The following is a 19323-nucleotide window of genomic DNA, read 5'->3' as shown; positions in this document are numbered from 1 at the left end:
TGATTGTACAATACATAAGTGGAAAACTTAAAGAAAAACAAAAAAAAAATTGAATATATAATCAGTTTTCTGGTGAATTGGTTGGGGGGTGGGGGTGGCATAAAGTGTAACACCAAGTAAAAGAATGAAGAGTGTGAACAGCTGTACATGAGCAGACTACTTTGTGAAAAGCAACCACCATTCAGCCCACAGACTCACCACATCATAGTGGGTAGTATTTTCCTCTGGGAGCAACAGAAGAATGAAGGGTTACTTGAAGCACGAGCCAACCCACTTCCTGTCAGAGGCCACCTGTTCCCGCTCACGACTTGCACACACACACGCACACACACACACACCAGAGGAAAGAGGCGAGGAAAGCTGTTGAGAGAGCGATGAGGGAGGGAAAAAAAAAAGTAGTGATAGACAGATTGAAGGAAAAGATTTAATGTGGAACAGCTGGAAAGTACACTCTGTAAAAGTCAACAAGATAAAGTATTAATGTGTTGTAAATGAGGGCAACGTCAAAGCTTAAGGAGGCAGACAATTGCATACTTTCAAGCATGTGGAAATATGTTTTTGTTGCTACTGACAAGGCATCCAACTGAGCATCAAGAATGATGAAAAACCAACATTATGCCAAAGAGTCTTGGTTAATAGCATGCAACTGACTGTGTAGTTTCTGCAGTGGAGCAATGTGACAAATGGGAAGCAGAAGATGTTGCCACTCCTGTGAATTATGGATATGTTTGAACATATAAGTTCCATACGAGACACATGCTTTCATGTTATGCGCCAATAAAGAAAATTGAAAAAAAAAGCACCTAATCTATTTTGAAAGCTAAGAGCTCCATTTGCAGAAAGAACATATCGTGCATTAGCAGCAGAGTGGAGGAAAAAGGCGAGAGAAGCGAAGAGAGAATGCATCATCTCGATCCGTCAGTTGAACCCTGACGGCTCGGCTTCCGGAGGATCATCCAAAGTGCTCAGGTGCCGCCCCCCCAACAGGGCACTAAAATAAATGAAGGGTCATCCAGACAACTGAATGAAGCTGCACTGAAACCCAACAACAAATTGGTGCTGTAATAGAATTATATTCAGCTGAAGTCAGCACAGTCTCCATCATTTTTATGAGTCAGCAGGAGTAGGGCCGCACTCCTCAAGCATGAGGTTTTACTTAATACAGTGCAGCTATAGATTTCCCATGAGGCCATTTGAAGAGAAGGGCAATAAGGTGAGGGTATCAACCAGCAGGGCTGATGGATGGTGCCAAAAAGGACGAAAAGTTGCTGCTGCTAACAGCTGAGAAAACCGTGTATAAATGCACAATGAGGATGTCTGAGTCAAGACTTCAGGACTGTTCTCCTTTCTTTTTCATGCCTCTCTCCCTCTTTGTGAGTCATCCAAGGGTGCAAAACCATAAGAAAAAAAGGAAACAACAATCAGATAATGTAACACTTCACAAAAATTAGAGTTTTCAGTCCATCAGTGCTACAAAATTAGGTTTATTTGTAATAAAAAGAGAAGAACACAAATGATGAGTATGATGGTTATGGATGGTTGCAATCCTTTCACATGCTTTCACAGTTTCACAGATCCAATTTTCGTATGTGACCTTGCATATCGGGGAAGACTTGAAAAACGAAATGAGTCTAATATTTCTCTCTGACCCAAATGTAAAAACCCTCGGCACACAAAACGGGGCAATCTTTTTAATTACCAACCTGCACACCGCACTCTGAATGAACACCTCGCTAGCATTCTTCATCTGCAAGAAATCTTCATCCAGCACCCTCCCACTGGTTTGTGTGGGGATGTTTTGTGGTTATTTTTGCTTCAGAACACAACTGCTGCTACAATTGGAAAATAATTATTCTCACTTTTCTCACCACCTCTCATGATTTCTTCACCGCAGCTGCTTCTCTTCTCCTCGCTCTTTCTTTTGTGTCACAGCTTTGGGTTGAAAATGTGATTAAATGCCCAAACATTTTTTCAGGCTTCAGTTCTTTCTAAAGTTATACATCAGTGAGTTTGTTTTTTAGACTATACTTGATACAAAACAATACTTTAACCCCTTAGCCGGCAGCAGCCAGCGGGTGGGCCATTTAACATTAATTTAAACACACAAGGTGTTTCAAATTTTAATACTACAGTGACAACATTGCAGTCTTTTGAATGACACCTCATTTGACCAAGTGGGTTGATCTATCTCTCCAGAGCCAATAATATCTCTGAACGTGACATGATGTGAATGGATCCCCTGTACTCATTTTGAAGGTTCGATTTCAATAAGCTTGACTTTTGAGCTTAAAATTTTAGGGCGTTACGTTCCAAAGAGACCAGGCATTTGTATGAACTTGAACCCTCTACTCTCTGCAAGAAAGTTCAAGAATTTACATGCATTCTTGTAGCTCAGTTAGACTGCACTTTAACCTATAAAAACTACAGTTAGTATGTCAACCAGCTTACAAAAAGGGGTTTGTGCATCTTTTGTTGAGTGTACTATCTAATAAAGTAGAATATAAATACTAATAAATACTAATAAAGTTTTCATCCCTGTAGGCCTGACAAGCTTTTCATAAACTGTGTCTAAAGCCTGATTTATGTTGTTTGTTGAATCGACAACGTACCCTATGCCATAGGTTTGCATACATTTAATGACACTGAAACAACACTGAGTGTGAGCCTTGTGATTGGTCCATTGAATTAATTCATGCTTCCTGTATTTTTTTCAAATCCTGAACGCTGCACATCAGCTGTTCATTGGCCATACATAATGTCTCCTCTGACATCTCCTTCTTTATAGTATTTGTATGACAAACTTCAATTTAAAATGACTTTGAAAAAAAAATAGAAAAAAAAAGGCTGAAAACAATACAATCTGACAATAGTACAAACTACACTGCCCTCACATGTTTCGGAGGAATATTGCAGATGGACATATCAATGCAAAATTACTTAGTGCTAACCACTGCATCAGCAATTATGATTAACTCAGAGTTATTAACTGGGTTTTAGCTCTAGCACAGCCTCTCTTCACTCCAACAAAAGCTGCAACTCGAGGCTATGGCTGTAATGCTCTAACACGCTACTACGTGGATGTAAACTGACACAGCTGACAGATTCTCATCAGGTTGCATGGTTTGACAGAATTTTAATTCAGAAAATTTAGATAGAGGTTTCCTTAGTTTGAACCCAATTTTCTGTGTGACTGGGAAATAACTGGGAAATTTCTAATGGTATTCTTAAGCTGAGGGTTATGTTTTTAAAAATTGTAAATTTTGGATAACAATTGGGCGCAGGGGGCTTAGATATACAGTTCTTGTCTTTCAAAAGAAAGGTCAGAGGTTTGATTCTAGTTTTGCAGTCAAATACCTAAGTGCAAGACAATGAAAATAAAATAAAGAAAGAGAAATTATGAAATAGAAACAATGAAGCCACCAAAGTGCATTCTTTACTGTAACAAAAGATCAGTTAATGTGAAGATGTACTCTAGACAAAATAAAGTTTTGATAAATATGTACATGTGTTGGAGGCCTTAAAAGTCCTTTTTTTTGAAGGAGCCGTGAGGTCAGGTGACCCCCAAGCAAGTAATCAAGCTTCATGATTTGACCTTGAACAGAAGAGCCAGACAAAAGTAAAATGGAAACTGGCCAAGCCATTTTGGGGTTGGACAGAAGTGATGCACCAACAACACTACATTAATGGAGGTTTAGGTATGAGGAAATGTTCAGTATTCATGTATCTGCAAATATGATCTTCTATCACTTTAAGATATTCAGACTCATTCAGTCTCACCCTCATTTCTGTTTGTTGATGTAAATTTATTCTTGAACCCACAAAAAAAAAATCTGCCACTTAAGGTTTCATACTTTCAACATCTTTGCCTCAGGTGTGTTCACACCAAACTGCTTCAGCAACTGCTCCCTATAAATATTCCTCAACTTTTCATTTCATGATCTTAATTTTTCTTAAACAGCATAATGCTTTCCGTGTGGCCCTGGAATCAATAATTAAACAAAGTAAACACTAAATGTACAAGTGTTATAATGGGGAAAGAAAACAAGTCAATTACTGGTATACTGTGGTGATGTCCACCTTCATAACAGAGGAGAATAACATATCAGCTGTCCTAATGAGAACAGGCTAATTACATTAGGAATTACATTATGAGGAATAGGAGAGAGGGATAACCATGTTTAATCTGCTTCTGCATTCGACTTATATAAACTCATCAAATGTGAATTAGTGTCTGAGTTTGATTAAATAGTGGGTTAGTAACCATCAGTAATAGACAGCTTACATGCACATTTCCTGATCTAATTACCGTGAACAGACGACGATTATCAGACTTTTCAGCAACAGGAGACATTGCCATTGGATCGAGTGTTCACCTCCAGAGGCTGAATGAAAAACCTCAGGAGTTTTTCCACACACAATGAAAGCACTTAACCTTGAATCCAAGGGTAGAGGAGCTCTTTATGAGCTTTGTTCTTGTATATTTTTTCCCAGGACATGTCAGAGGAGCTTACATGAGCACGCACGGTGATGAAGTATGCTTTTATTGTTGTGTTTTCAAGGGCGGGCATTGAAACAGAGGTGCCTCCATCCCTGCAAGGAGCCTTTGGCCTTACTTGATCCAGTCCTCTGGAAAATAAGTGGCAGCCTGGGCTCTGAATCTTAAGTGGGATTTGAGTGTTACTGTTTATTCATGTTTGAAGCAAAAGGTGAAGGAGCCTGCATGGAGCTGGGGTGAGTACAAATGAACCCCAGTGGAGCAGGAAAAAGCAAAGGAGGAGGAGAGAGAAAAGGAAGTGTCATCTTGGTAGAATGACGGAGGCAGTCACTCTTAATCCATCTAAAACCATCCGTCCAATCTGTCCGTCAAAGGATGTTACTTTACAATTTGCTCACAGGTCGGCATTTTTCCCTAAGTGCTTGTTTTGCGGATGAATCAGGGGAAGTGAGAAGGAAATGTGCGTGTAAATAACAGGTTATTACTGTCCGTCATTTAGGGAAACAAAGGCTTGATCTGGACTCTGATTCCTCCCTGTCAGTCAAAACCGAAAGAGACAGAATATGAATTTCCACTGACATCTACATCCATAAGTAGCAGTTTGGGATGTCATTATAGTGAGGACACTGTTTGAATGGTCATACTCTGCCAGCAGCTCAGTCAGACATGATCGCTTTTGTAATCTCGGTTCTGAGACTCAGACAGAAGGCAGTGACGACAAATAGAAAAGAGATCTGATTATTTACCCAGCATTAAATCTTTCATCCCTCTAACTGTGCTGGGTAAACAATCATTTCTCCTCCTGTCATGAATCTCGACTGAAGGCAGTGTTTGAAATGGTAAACAGTGTCCTTAAGTGCTCTGTGATGAAGGAGCGATACCGACTGATGCTACGTTCTTCTGAAGACAATTAAGAAATGACAAAACTGCATTTGAGTATTGAAGAAAGTGAGTTAATTAGTCGGCTGCAGTAATTACCTGACTTAATCCCTCTCACTGTGACACTTTGACTTTAACAGCTCTGTCTTTTACAGGCCAATGAATTTCCTTTCTTCGCTAAGCTTTGATGTAAATGTAATGAGCATATTTTTAATTGCATACTTTTGTTTTAAACTTTTAAACAAAATACGGTCACACCTTAAAGGGATTTCTTGAAAGGTTAAAGGTGATACTCAAACCCAAAAGAAATATTGTCATACAGAAGAGCTCCGAGAGATGGTTACAGTATTTGAGCTCACCATTCCTGCTGTTCTTGTTCAGTCCACTACAATGACTCTTCAAGTTTCCAGTCCAGCAGGCAGTTAAATAATTCACCAACAACAAGCTTCAACATGTCTGAAACATAGCTGTTTGTAATGCTTATAAAGAAGTGCTGAAGAAAGAAGGAGAAAATTAATATTCCTGTCAAACTGCCAATTTCACAGCAGATCAAGAACCATTATTCTGAAACACCAAATGTTTCTGGATAGTAATAACCTAGCATGTACAAGTGCATTGCAAAACATGCGCAGAAGATCAGGCCTTTCCAAAGCCTGAGGTCCATTTCTATAAAACCTCCAGCTTCCATCTTACAATGTATAAAGTACAGCTTGAACATGAAGCATGCCCTAGATAATGTGTACATTATTCTTTCTGTCAAGTGCATTACCAAAAAGAAGGTGTATCTCGAAATGTCTCACTCATCATTTAGACTGTGTGTGTAAAGATAAAGCTTTGTACATTCTACAGAAACTGAACTCTTACATCTGACATGTTTAAACAAATGTATGGCGCGGCAAGCAGTGGAAAATTCAAAATTTAAAAGTAGAAATCACGTCTGTTATTTAACTTTGGATCCTGCCGGCAACACCAGATTGTAGCAAAAGAAAAGAAAATAAGCTCAACAAATAAACCAATTAATCCTCTTCACATTTAAAACCAGATCAATAAAAACACTGAACAGCAGTGAGGGCTCAGAAACAACGACATATAATGGCCATGCATGGAGAGCAGGGTTACTGCATCAGGAGGAAAGCATGACGCCCTGACCCTGCAAGTGATGGTTGCAAGAAATGCACCGTGCGCACACACACACACTCTACGGGACAACCTAGCACCCTGTCATACTACACTTGTTGTGTAACTTGACACTACTTTCTCTGTGCTGCGTAGGCTCAATGTCAGACGCCAACGCACACGTCTGCTGGCTCCATGAGGAAGGGAAAGGAAGAGTGAGAGAAAGGGGCTGGCCAGGTGTATGTTGCAGTAAATAACACACTGGGCTCAGCAGTAGGGAGTGTAACGGCCTTTCTTGCCACAGATGTATTTACGATGATGTTAAAATTAACTTCAGGAACATCCAGTTACTAAAAAAAACACTGGAGGACACAGGACTGGATAAAAGTTATAAACTGATGCAGAATTAGTGCAGAATAAATAGTTCAGAATACAGGATAAGAAATAATTGAAACTAAAAATGTTGTTTGCAGGTCAAAATAGCCTGAATATGAAAAAAAAGAAACCCCGATTAAATTCAGATCCTGATCCTGCAATAAAAAAAAAAAAATCCTGGCCCATTTCCCCTACATCTCCCCCTAATGGAGAATATTTTCCTTAAGAAAAAGTAGTATTTACTGATTTTTAAGCAGCATATTTTGGTAAAAGTCATTGGCCCTTAGTCATTTCCACACAATTAAACACAGCTCTTTGTTAAAAAGCTTTGGACTTTCCTGTTAAAGATCATATTTAACAAAAATCAGACATTATATATGATATAAAATTTTATTTTTGGACTACAAATGAAATTTTCTTGTATTATTGAGCCTTTTAGTTTTGTAAACTGATACTGCAGTTTACCAAATCAAATTTTAAGAATTATGAATACTTCTTCCAATGAATAAAATATATCATTACTCCAAGGTAGAATTTATGGCTGAGCTGTTGTAATTCATTTAATTGCCTTTGAGTCCTGACATTCAGCTCAAAAGTCTAAAATTCCCCATTTAAACCAGTGAAAGTTATAATAAGAAAGAGGTGTCTTTGAATTTTCTCGATGCAGCAAAAAGATTCTCCCACGGAGCACTTAAAAGAAAGCCCTTGGAGACATGCCAGTGGCAGGGATGTGAGTGGATAAGCAGCCAAGTGTAGCAATTACTATTCAAGAGGAATACAGTTACTTCTCTGGCTTCAATTTATCTCTCCTGACATATGGGGACCAATCAGATTGTTCACGATGCATAAATCTTCACCCTTCACAGACTCCAGGCTGGCTGCAGCGTTTTGACTACATTATTGATCTGGTTCAAGCTCTGTGGGGCGGTCACTCAGACCCGGAGGAGTCTTCGTCTGGGGGATGCCGTGCAGCAGGAGTGCAGGTCGACTTGGTTGAGATCTCAGTGGTGGCAGTGCTCCAGAAACGTGGCGCTGCCTTCTAGTCCACTTACACCTGGAAGCATCTGTCGACTTGGAGTTGTACTCTGCCCTGAAAGCTCAGCCGAGCAAACACAGAGTCGCTGATCCGCGATTCATTCAACATCGACCAGTTTCTATGGCAGCTGGGATAACACGCTTTTCCCTGGAGTTTTCCTTTACCATCTCTGTTTTCTTCTCTAGATTGTACAGTTAGACAGTCTCCTATATCATGATGGATAAATTTAGTGCTGGAATCTTGCTACTGTTCCATACCGGGAGACTACATTTTGTGCTTTCAAGCATTTCAAATATCTACCTCTGCCTAATTGGCACTAGAAGACACAGAAATATCCCATTTCTACTGGGGTGAGTATGGTGCTAGTTCAAGAGTTGGTTCATGGACAAAACAAAATATAATCTTATGTTTGGGGTCCAATCTTTTTTATGGCAACATCATTTTTTCATGTGATTAAGTCCTCATTTTTTCCACTTTCACCAAGAAACCACATGCTATCGGATTCTCAGGTTTCAAGAGAAGTTAAGTCCAAGTCAAGTTTCCCTGTTTCATTCAGCAGGACAACATTTTTTCATTGATTCAAAAGAAAGACAGAAAAGAGTAAAAACCATGAGGCCACCTCTGGTAAAAAGTGAAGCAAAAGTGCCAAAAACTGCAGTTCATCAGCATCAGACACCACAAAAAAACAAGCCAAGAAACAGCTAGATTCAACAGCAATCACTCATTGGCTGTCAGCTGTTTTTAGATCAGTGAGGCCTATGCTGACAGCCGTTTTAGACCATTTTGACTAATCTTTCAGGACCCACAGATTATTGTGTTGTGTGTCAACACCAAAAAAAAGTAGACCCTCTTCTTTCATCTGGATTTTTATCTACCTTTTTCTGTTCTTTAGTAATCTGTAACATAGGCTGGTTTCACCAAAAATACCTGTTTTTGACCAAAATGCAGAAAAACAAGCTTTGACTAGCGTTGACCCCAAGCCTACACGACAAAAAACTGAAATCTTATCAAGTGTTTTTATCTCGTTATAGATAAAAATAGTCTTGTTATACTTGAAATGAGTCACATTCAACTGGTCAACCCCAAAAAATGTTGTTTAAAGTTATTTAAAGACAAAAATGAGTTCTGAACTGCTTGGAACAAGTAAAAAAAAACCTGCCAATGGAGTAAGAAAAAAAATAGCTAGAAAATTTGCTCAAAGCTACAATAATATCTTACCAAAAGCAACTTTTCTCTTGTTCTATTGGCAGATGTTTTTTTAACTTGTTACAAGAAATTCAGATCCTCATTTTTTGTTTTTAAACAACTTGAAAAAAGACATTTTTCTAGTTTGGTCAGGTGAATGTGGCTCATATTAAGTCTAAAAAGACATTTTCTACTGACAATAAGACAAAAACACTTGATACGATTAGAGATAGACGTCAATGGCAGTCAACAGTTACAACTGAATTGACGTGTATAGAAGTCAATGGCAGCAACTGTGATGATAAACTTGTTTACAGCCTGGTTCAAAACACAGCTGGGGTCTGAACAGCTCATTTCTCTATCTGCAATAACTGTGCAGGGGTAAAGGCCCATGTCTTAACCTTATCCTAACTCAAATAGCCAGATTTAGTTAAGGATTTCCAATATGTCCCACGTCAAAGATGGGTTTTAAAACTCTGTATCAGAAACAAATGAGTGACATCATAAAAACTATGTCATTTAGATGGCATGTTGGATTACTGAATAAGAATTAAATGTTTTCTCTCTCAGTTGTTAACAGATTAGACACATTCAGTGTCTAATGTTTCCTGATCTGCCTGCTGAAGGCCCCGACTGACACACAGCTTTATTTAAACATGTCAGTTTTTTTTGTCCTGTCTGCCTCACAGAGGTTGATATCTGCAAAGTAAACACCGCTCCGTAGCTCACAGTGGCATCATTTGGAGCCAGCAGCAGAGAAATGTGACATGGTAACAGCTGTGACTCACAACACACGATCCCATGGGGTGTTTGGGAAACATATTATCTGGTGGATGAATTCTAACAGCATCAGTCATTTTCTCCTTAAGTAGTAAGCACAGAAGTGACAACATCTTTGTCCAAGTGATGGATCATTTAAAAGATGAAAGATGAAGTCTCTGGAGTCTGTTAAGATGCCCTGAGGTAAGAAACGTCTCATGTTTTTGTTGTTTGTTTGTCAATGAGTATAAAAAGTCCCAAATTTTGTGATGACGCCTTAAAGAAGAAGGAAGCTGTCAGAGTACAGAGCCTGGAGATGATACTGAAGCAGTTCTCTCACAGTGAAAAACGTCATTTACTTGATGCAGCGCTTGTCTTTGTTGTTTCCGTCAAGTCAGGCTTGATCTGGTTTCTTTCCCTCCGTCTCATTAGAGCAGACATTCACATAAACACGACATTTCTGAGAAAAGATGACATTTGTCAGCGCTTTTGTTTGTCATTCTCGCGCTGTGTGTGTGACGTCATTGTGTTTAAAGCTTCAGCTATTTTCAGAAATAGATTTTTTACTCGCGGAGAAAACAAAATGAAATGAATAATGAGAGCATGATGGCAGTGATAGAGCATCTATTTTCAGGTTTTCATTACTCACTCCTTGTCTGTGGTGTCCTGGATGAGGATGACCACTGAGAAGGGGAGGCAGAGGGTCAACGAACTAACGACCAATGTAAGTAGCCAAACTAAGAAATCACACGCTAGCTCAAAGGGAGTTAACAACTACTACATTTAACATCCTACACTCACATGTTTGTACATCAATCTTTACTTTTTGTCTCTAGGATCTCTTTCTTTTCTTCTTAGCTCAGTGGTCCAATGTCATCACTCATTAACTGAACAGATTTCCAGTAAACAAAGGGCACCGAAAAAATGCTGAAGGGTCTGATAGTATGAAAGTACTCACAAAATGTCATCATACTGACATATCAGTTTGTGGACAGGGATTATTGGAGCATATGTGGGTGACAGGGTGAGCCCAGAGTTATGTCTCTAACCTGGGATTCTCGGTTATTCATTCACTGCGTTTACATGTAGTCAGTGACCCTTTCATATTCAGAATACTAGCAATAACCTGGTTGCGCAAGGGCCATGTAAACACCAATAATCCTTTTGAAAAACAGAATATGCTCATATTCTGGTTGTTAAAAACCCCCAAAACACCCCTTGGGTACTCCTTTTCTAAACCAAATATTTGGTCATGTATACGCCTATCAGGATATCCCGATCGAAAGAAACATTATTTTTTATTCTGCGCATGTTCTGGTCGTTTGAGTGCAGGAAGTCTGCTGTGCTGCTGCTGTTGCTATGGATACAACAAGACGAAGCAGAGATCAGGCACACTGCGTTATGCCGTTCGTCATGTGTCGAGATGTTGTCTGTACGTTGCTGTTTTGGTCGGTGTATCATGTATAAAAGAATGACTTCGATTGCTCATGCATGTTAACGGGTTATTCCAAATGTTTCAGAAACCGGAATATTGACCTTAACCCGGATATTGATTTAATGTAAACTTAGCCATTGATTTTACCTGAATTATTCAGAAATTTAAAAAAATGTCCTGAAAGTGACACTGTTGACACCATATGCATGAGAATGATCTACTTTGATACCTTAACGACCACAAAGCCGTCGCTTAAACCTGGGACTTTTTTTCCCCAACAGGCTAATTCTGATGAGCCGTTATGTCAGCAATAGTTCACAAAAAGGTGTGACACAAACATCAAACGTGCCCATAAATAACAATATTTATCATTTATCGTGCATTTTATCCATTCTTCATCCATTTATCTTCGCTGCTTTTTGGTCACAGGATTTTGAGTCTCTCCCAGATGTCACTGGCCCATCTGGATTTACCCAAAACAGGTCGCCAGCTTATCACATGGCTACCATCCAAGACAGACAACCATTCACACACACACGCACACACACACACACACACACACACAAACCCTCGGGCAGTTAGGAGTGACCGATCTGCCTGACGAGAATGTTTTTGCATAAGGAGAACATGCAAACTCCACCTCATCAGCCAAGGATTCAAATCAGGAAACTTCTTGCTACGAGTCAACAGTGCTAACTACTGCATCACAGCGCAGCTCCATATACCATTCAGGCACACTTCAATCACATAAATAGCATCTTTAACCTTAATTTAATCCATGCACAACATGATCTTCATTATTTATCAGATAAGTCTTCTTTTTGTTGTATATTGTTTTGCATCTTTTCTCCTTCAAACTGCACTGTTGTGTTAATTAGGCCACAAGTTAGAATGGGGATAATGCTAGAACTAGGGTTAAATATATTAAAATTTCATCATTGTAGCTGATGAATAGTTGCATTTGACCGTCTGACCCAGAAACAAACATTTAACCAAACAATATAAAATTAAAAAAGCATTTTATCCACAAAGGTTTGACTCACGACTGTATTCTATAGGTTTTACTGGTAGTGTTTCAGCTTGTAATTTGGTACAGGGCTCAGTCTTCCTTTGTCCCTGAATCTTGGAGAGCTGCAGAGTTTTTGGAGCTCCAGTGAGTCCGAGCGGGCCAGAATGAGCATCTCTCCTGCTGAATGAACTGTGTGGACATCATTGTTTCTGTGATGAGAAGTGGGAACACAGACGTATTATTCAGAGCCCAGATCCTGTTACACCAGAGGAGGATCACATGCTTGGCAGGATGACCATTATGAAAAGGCTCTGGTCATCTGTGAGCAGAAAGCCCCTAGCAACAGCATTCCCCCGGAGAGGAGGCTGGCAGAGAGGTAGAACATAATCAAGTTGCTGTGTCCTGATTGCTCAGAGTCATTACATGATGGAGAGTCTCCGTCAGCACCTGTTGTTGGCTGCTTTTGTTGACGTACAGTTCCCATGTTCCATTTTATTTACACAGAACAATCTGTGTCAAATCAGTTTTGTTCACAGCCAAAAGACAGAGTGTATTCTGTTTCTCTTCAGAATTTAGCTGAAATAAGATGACATTTAAAACCAATAATTATTCTGTCGAACATTATTCTGCCTAATTCTGACATTAAAACCGTCTGCTATTGTCTGCTTTGGATGATTGTGATTCCAACAGTGTTCATGACAATCTTTGTTCATTTAAGAAGCCAGAAAATCCATCCTTTTTTATTAATTCTGTAATAAAAACTAAATCACTCCTTTATTTTATGTTGTTGTATTTTATGTAGGACAAAAAGAAGCGTATGTTTGAATCTTGGTTGAAATTCAGAGATACACCATCAGCTTACAGCCTGCTGACATGGACACCATGGTGCTGCACGCTGCCTGTCTGTCTGAGCTGAAACACATTGTTCGCTGTAGAGGTGAAGGAATCAATACCTGGACAATCACCTCCACAAACACCAAGTCTTGTTTTGGGGTGTTTGTTAGAAAGCAACCAAGTAACAACATTGTGTTTGGACTCCTGTTGGGCAAACTGAAGTTTATCCTCAAAGTTTTGGTTTCACTTCTTAAAACCCCTGCTCTTTAAAGAGGGCTATTCTGCTTTCCCATATTTTAAACATGAATATAAAGTAACAATGCTGGTTGATCAGACGAAATGTGGGGATAGAAATGTATATTTTGTGTGTAAGCTGCTCTAATTTGTCCATTTTAAAAATAGCTCCAGATCTTCACTAGACTTGCTGAAATGATGAGGTCCTTACTTGGAGATCTCCTTACTGGTTCATTTAAAGGGAAGAGGGTTTGTGGAGGGTTTTGAAGCCAAAATACCCCCGTCACAGGCGCCACCATTGGCAGCTGTTGTGTTGCCAGTCTGCACAGTAGAAGCTATGAGATAATCTGAGAGAAGCTGGGAGACAAAAATATATATATATTTTTTAATTTGATAGTTTTATGCCCCCTCCTGAATAAAACTTAAATAAAAGGCAGACAAATAATATCTTCCAATCACCAAAAAAATCAGATGTGAGAAACATCTGTGTATTAATTTTTTAAGTTTGACTACAGCTCATCTGGAATGGCTGGGGAGGTGGATTTTTTGACCAATACTGCAGCCAGCCACTAGGGGGAGCAGTAGCTAAAAGGAAGCATTTCAGATATAAGGGTTCTTTTTTTAGAACACGAGGGTGGATGTTAATCACATAAAGGTACTACAGGTGCACAAGAAGGACAATATAAAGCCAAAAAAGGACAATACCCCCTCTCTAAGTTTTTCTCTTGAGCTTTTATTCATTTAAGCTCAGACTGTTTGGCCAAAATTCAGCTGCTGATAACTGCCTCGACTCGGTACGTACCCTTCCCTCTGTCAATGGAGAGATTCAACAAAATAGATTATGTTTTTTTTGGATCTTAGTTCACCTATGAAAGAATAATGCAAAGGTAAATTGCATGTAGTCTGACCTTGTATGAGCAGTTCAAGATTCTAGTCTTTTTTTTTTCTTATTTTTTATTGGAAAAGTTTAAAGAGGGGGTTTTGTAATCAATTTGGCTTTATACTGTCCTTCTATTACCCTGGAGTATCTTTTCATGATTTACAGTCAACAAACATGCATTTTCCTTACACTGGTGAGTGAAATGCTTTGTTTTAGCTGCTGCTTCTTGAACGCTCCCTGCTCCATAAGCCCCCTTTCCTCTGATTGGCCAGCCCTCTGGAAGCCTGTTAATGGTGGAGCTAAGTGACCTTAGTGTTTGGGATTCTTATGAGATGAGTCGTGAAATAAGTCTCAAGAAGATCTCATGCTGCTTTTATAAGGAGCGTTTTCATCAGTGAATATGACTATGTTGTGGTTTTGAAATCTGCACAAATTTAGTCTGAAAACCCAGGATTATTACACTAAATCCATGTTTAAAATATGGGCAAACCCTCCCTTTAAATGTTACAACCCCCCTCTTTAAATATTTGGGATGAAACACGTCATTGGACTCATCTTCATAACTCATAAAGCTGCTTCAGGCTTGTAGAATGCACGACTGAGCACACACTGTAAACTGTGAGCGAATTAATGGCACAGAGCTTTAATAAAATCAACTTTGGATCATCTGAAATGTTAAACACAACCTCGTCAGAAAAAAAGAGAAAACAATAAATCAAAACTAAAAAGTAGATGAAGAAAATAAATTATCCCACTAATCCGGCTTTCTGTGACACAGCAGTACTTACAGTATGTGGTAAGTATCTCCATCAAATCTAATAAAGCTTAGCGTTTGATGGACTGTGTGCGATCATAAAACTGTGATAGGATTTAGGTCATTGCTTCCTGATTACCCCAGCACAGAGTTGTCACTTTTTAAGAACTGCAAAGTTGCCTGGTGTGTGGCTCTTTGCAGTTCAAATTATGGTGATGTATGCATGGAGCAGTCTAATGGACTTACAGTAGCAGTCTGCTTTAATGGGACCCGTCTCGTGTGCTTGCCAAACAAAATACCTGAGGTGTATAGAAGGGAAAAAAGGGCAGAGAAGTGCATATTTGATCTGGTAAGCACTTGGAAACAGCCTCGAAGTTGTGGGGTTATTAATCACAGGAGTGTATTCTACGAGTGAGCAATCTTGTGTGGTGTAGCGAGGTGTACTGTACATTTCATCCCTCTGGAAAGCAATTTATTGGACTGGTTTCATTCTGCAGAACAGGAGTGGAGAGCTCTGACTCTGAACGACTACTTTTTCCTACATTTACTCTGACACTGCAGCTATTTATGTTGTGTATGTGGAGATTTGCTGGCAGATTAGAGGTACAGAAGTGAAAGCACGGATAAGTGCAGGCATGTACTATTTGTGTGTGTGTGTGTGTGTGTGTGTGGAAGTTAAGGGAGTTTGCAGCAACTTTAAATCCCTTAAAGAAAAAAAAAAGAAGATAATAATTTCCATCTTACACCAGGTTTTTAAATGCCCGTGTACTAATTCACCTCAGAAATTGAGCCGCACCATTGAGACATCACAGGAGTGGACTCTGTTCCTTCCAGGTGGATGCTCTCTAAATTGATTTTTCCTCGTTGCTGAGACGTGGGGCCTTAAAGGACGACAGCAAACGAAGCTCAGTCCTCTTTATCTACAGATGTAAACACAGATACACCAAGGAGAGAGCAGAGCTGTTGTTCTCGTACGCCACTTTGTTTCAACAAAGCTGGATTACAAAAGCCTTGAGGGTTCTCATCCGTGGATTCAAGAACTAATGTTTTAAAACATTTCAAATGGATGCTCTCTGATTTAATTAACTTCCTTTTGCAAACAACTTCTCTAAAGTTTGCCTCAGCTCCATAAATTAGATATAAGGTAGAAACTTCCAGTACTTGTGGAGAGCACTCAGCAGTCTAACCAACAGTCTGAGCGCTGTGCTAACTTTTATGGATGGGTGATAATGTTGGGTCTACTGAAAAGGAGAAACATTCTAATGAAGAGATTTTCCTTCTGATAAACCTGAGCATTCAGCTGAGTGAAACCCGATGCAAACGTGCAACAAGATATCCACTGCTGGGAGAGGACAACGGGGAGGCTGTAACCTTATTTCCTTCACACTGCTGTGATGAAATCCTGCAGACTGATGTGCCAATCGCTTCAGACCCCTCGGATGAGCCTTTAATATTGACGGAGGGGAGTTTAATCTGCTCTCTGGGTGGAAAACACATGCACTGCCCTAAGATTCACCTCTCCGTGACTAAGTGAACTCTAATTTCCCATTTGAAGAAAAGCTCATAACACATCTGCCATTAAGAGTTGAAGTCAAATGTGGAAAATTCTGAAAGTTATTACAAATGTTTCTCCTTGCTTCAACTCTTGTTTCCTTTGGGCATGAATTTTCCATTTCATTTCATACTTTAGTGCTGGAATTGGTTGAGTGGTACAAAAAGAAGATTTACTACAGAGAGAGTCAACTACTGTCTTTTCTTTTGCAGAATTGTACTGGATTGCTGCTGCGCCTTTCAATCATTATGGATCTTTATGCGAATGCACTTCCTTTTTATTTTGCTTCCTGTTCTGGTTGGAAAAAAATAATTCAGATGGGGGAACATAGTTTAAAAGAACAAGCAGGGTGGAAAAAGTGTGGGCAATATAATAACAGTAAAGTGAGTGCTTTAAACAAATCACTCACAGTGAACGGCACATCTGGACTTTTTTGTCAGTCACTGAGGCATCTTTTGATTGAAAGCAAGCAAAATCTTCAATAACACAAAGAAAGGTGCATGAACGAGTGCCCCTTTGTTCACTTAGTGCTGATTTTTGTACTTCAAGAAAGTTAAAACCTTCAAACAACTATTATAACAAGTTCCAAGGCAAAACACATGCTTATTAAAATAAAAGAAAAATATTCAAGAACATCATGATAAGCTCTTAATCTTTTTAAATATAGAGCTGTAATCTGGAGTTCTCTGACATGAAGATAATTAAGCCAAGTTAAGTTAATGTCTGGTGCGACTTTGTTGATACTTTATTTTGAGTGCTTTTTCGTTAAGCAAAGAAGCAAATTCAAACCACAAATTAAACAAAACAACCAATGAAATCCAATCAAACTGGATAGAAAAAACTCAAATGTAGCAGAAAACATTGATTCAGTTACAGTTTTATGATGAGGCAAGATGTCCTAACAAATTGAAAGCCTCTGAGAGCAGATATTAAAGTCTCTAAAATTTGGTGCATGTAAGACAAAAAAGTAAGCTACATCCTTTGCATCATTGGTTTACCAAGTTGGGGGTCACAAAATACTGAAACAGATTGGGTCATGAAATGCCTCCAAACATTAAAAACTATTTATAATAGCTTATTCTATATATTATTGTGAAATATGTAAACAAAAATGAAGTTAAATTTTATTAAAAAAAAAAAACAAAAAAAAAACATATGCAGACAGAAAATGTTTGATCTATTTTCTACATTCTTCATGACAACTGTGTCAGAGAAGGCAGATTAATTTAGGAAACAGCAATATATGCACAAGTGTAGTCTAATTTTATAATGATGAGAAATATTAAGTATTTAGGCTTTTTAAGAATGATTTATTATTTGTGTTTTGTTTTTTTTTACCTCTGCCTAAAAGGTTATGTTTTTGGAAGAGTTTGTCTGTTGTTTGACTGTGAACAATATAACTCAAAAAGTAATGAATGGATCTCGATGAAATTTTCAGGAAATGTTTAAAATGGGAAAAGGAAAAAAATGATTAAATTTTGGAGGTGATCCAGGTCACTGTCTGGATCCTGGAATTTTTTAAAGGACTCTTTATCATTGTCCGATAGGGCCATCATAAATGGTCGGATTGCTTTGCAAAACAATACAAGACAAGGTCACAATAATTTCTGACAGATGTAACGAGGACGAGTACGATCCAGATCCTGGCAATATTCTGGATACTAACATCCGGAATGTGAAATGTGCACTGGGTCATCATACTTTTCAACACTGTCAGGTAACAAATAATTGTAAAAACCTGCAACTAACACCAATTGCAGCAGACAGTCTGCTGAAAGGAGGTATAACATTAGAGTGGGACTAAACTGTTGCGTGAGAATCACAATATGCTTGGAGGAGGTTTGCACTCTCTAAGTGCTTTTTTTTTCTGCTTTTGGATCTGACTACTTCTGCATTCACATGGCAGGGGGGTGATTGTCTCTGGAACTGCTTTTTGGGAGTTTTTTGGGGCCTTTTTGGTGTGGCCACTGTGAATCTCTACCTGCTGGGAAACACCGCCATGCAGCACAGACTGACAAAGAGTAGAGAGTTGGGACAGTCATGCCAGGCCAAAAGACAAAGGAGCGACCAAAACGACGAAGACCAAAGTTTCTGTGTTTGAGGCATGCACTAAAGCCAACCAGTGCCAAACATTTTTCTACTTTTAAGAAAAACAAACACAATATGGAGAGTTTGTGTTTCTTCAAGAAACTCCTAGATTCCAGACACATGACCAGATCACATCAGTTAAAGTTGCTGCATACTGACCTCCCCTACCATGCTGGCAGCTAGCTGGGCTGCCAACACCACGTTGTGCAAACACTTGATGCTGGAATAAGCTACACAGCTGCACGGAAACCGCACATTGCTGTTGAGAATAGTCTCTCAGAAAGACAGCTCAAAGCTTCTCCTGTCAGCTAGCCTTCCAAAAACAATGCTGTCTATTGTCTGGATTTTATGGTTAGTAGGGGATAAAATCATAACCACCTTCCTGTTTGGAAAGCTGGTTGTGCATTGGGTACAAAGATTAAACTATCCTTGTGCTCCACTCTTTATCCTGGCATTCACCAATTCAGGTTAACACCTGCTTTTCATGAAATATGTTGGGGGAAACATTTTTCATTTTGATTTGGTGCTATTTGAATAAAACAGCTGATGGGCAAGGATAAGATATTTGTACTTAAGCCTAAATATTTGGTTCCACTGTGTTTATTGCAGCTGGACTGCAAAAAACTCAAATCTTATCAGGTGTTTTTGTCTTATTTCATGAGAAAATGTTTCTTAGATTTAATATGAGCCAC

General features: G+C 39.0%; 1 long non-coding RNA gene across 1 annotated transcript in view; it reads right to left on the bottom strand.

Annotated features, from left to right (window-relative positions):
* Nucleotides 1-235: 235 nt before the first annotated feature.
* The window catches only part of LOC141788926 (uncharacterized), a 39696-nt gene continuing 20608 nt past the window's right edge, over nucleotides 236-19323 (bottom strand). The window contains exon 3 of the long non-coding RNA XR_012598171.1: nucleotides 236-307. This is a non-coding gene — a long non-coding RNA (uncharacterized LOC141788926). The remainder of the gene's footprint in view (nucleotides 308-19323) is intronic.

This window comes from Halichoeres trimaculatus, unplaced genomic scaffold, assembly GCF_033239565.1.
Source record: "Halichoeres trimaculatus isolate MK-OKI-2021-1 unplaced genomic scaffold, fHalTri1.1 fHalTri1_scaffold_4, whole genome shotgun sequence".
Lineage (NCBI taxonomy): Eukaryota > Metazoa > Chordata > Actinopteri > Labriformes > Labridae > Halichoeres > Halichoeres trimaculatus.
The sequence above is the reverse complement of the archived record's forward strand: the minus strand, read 5'-3'. Positions and strand labels throughout refer to the sequence as shown.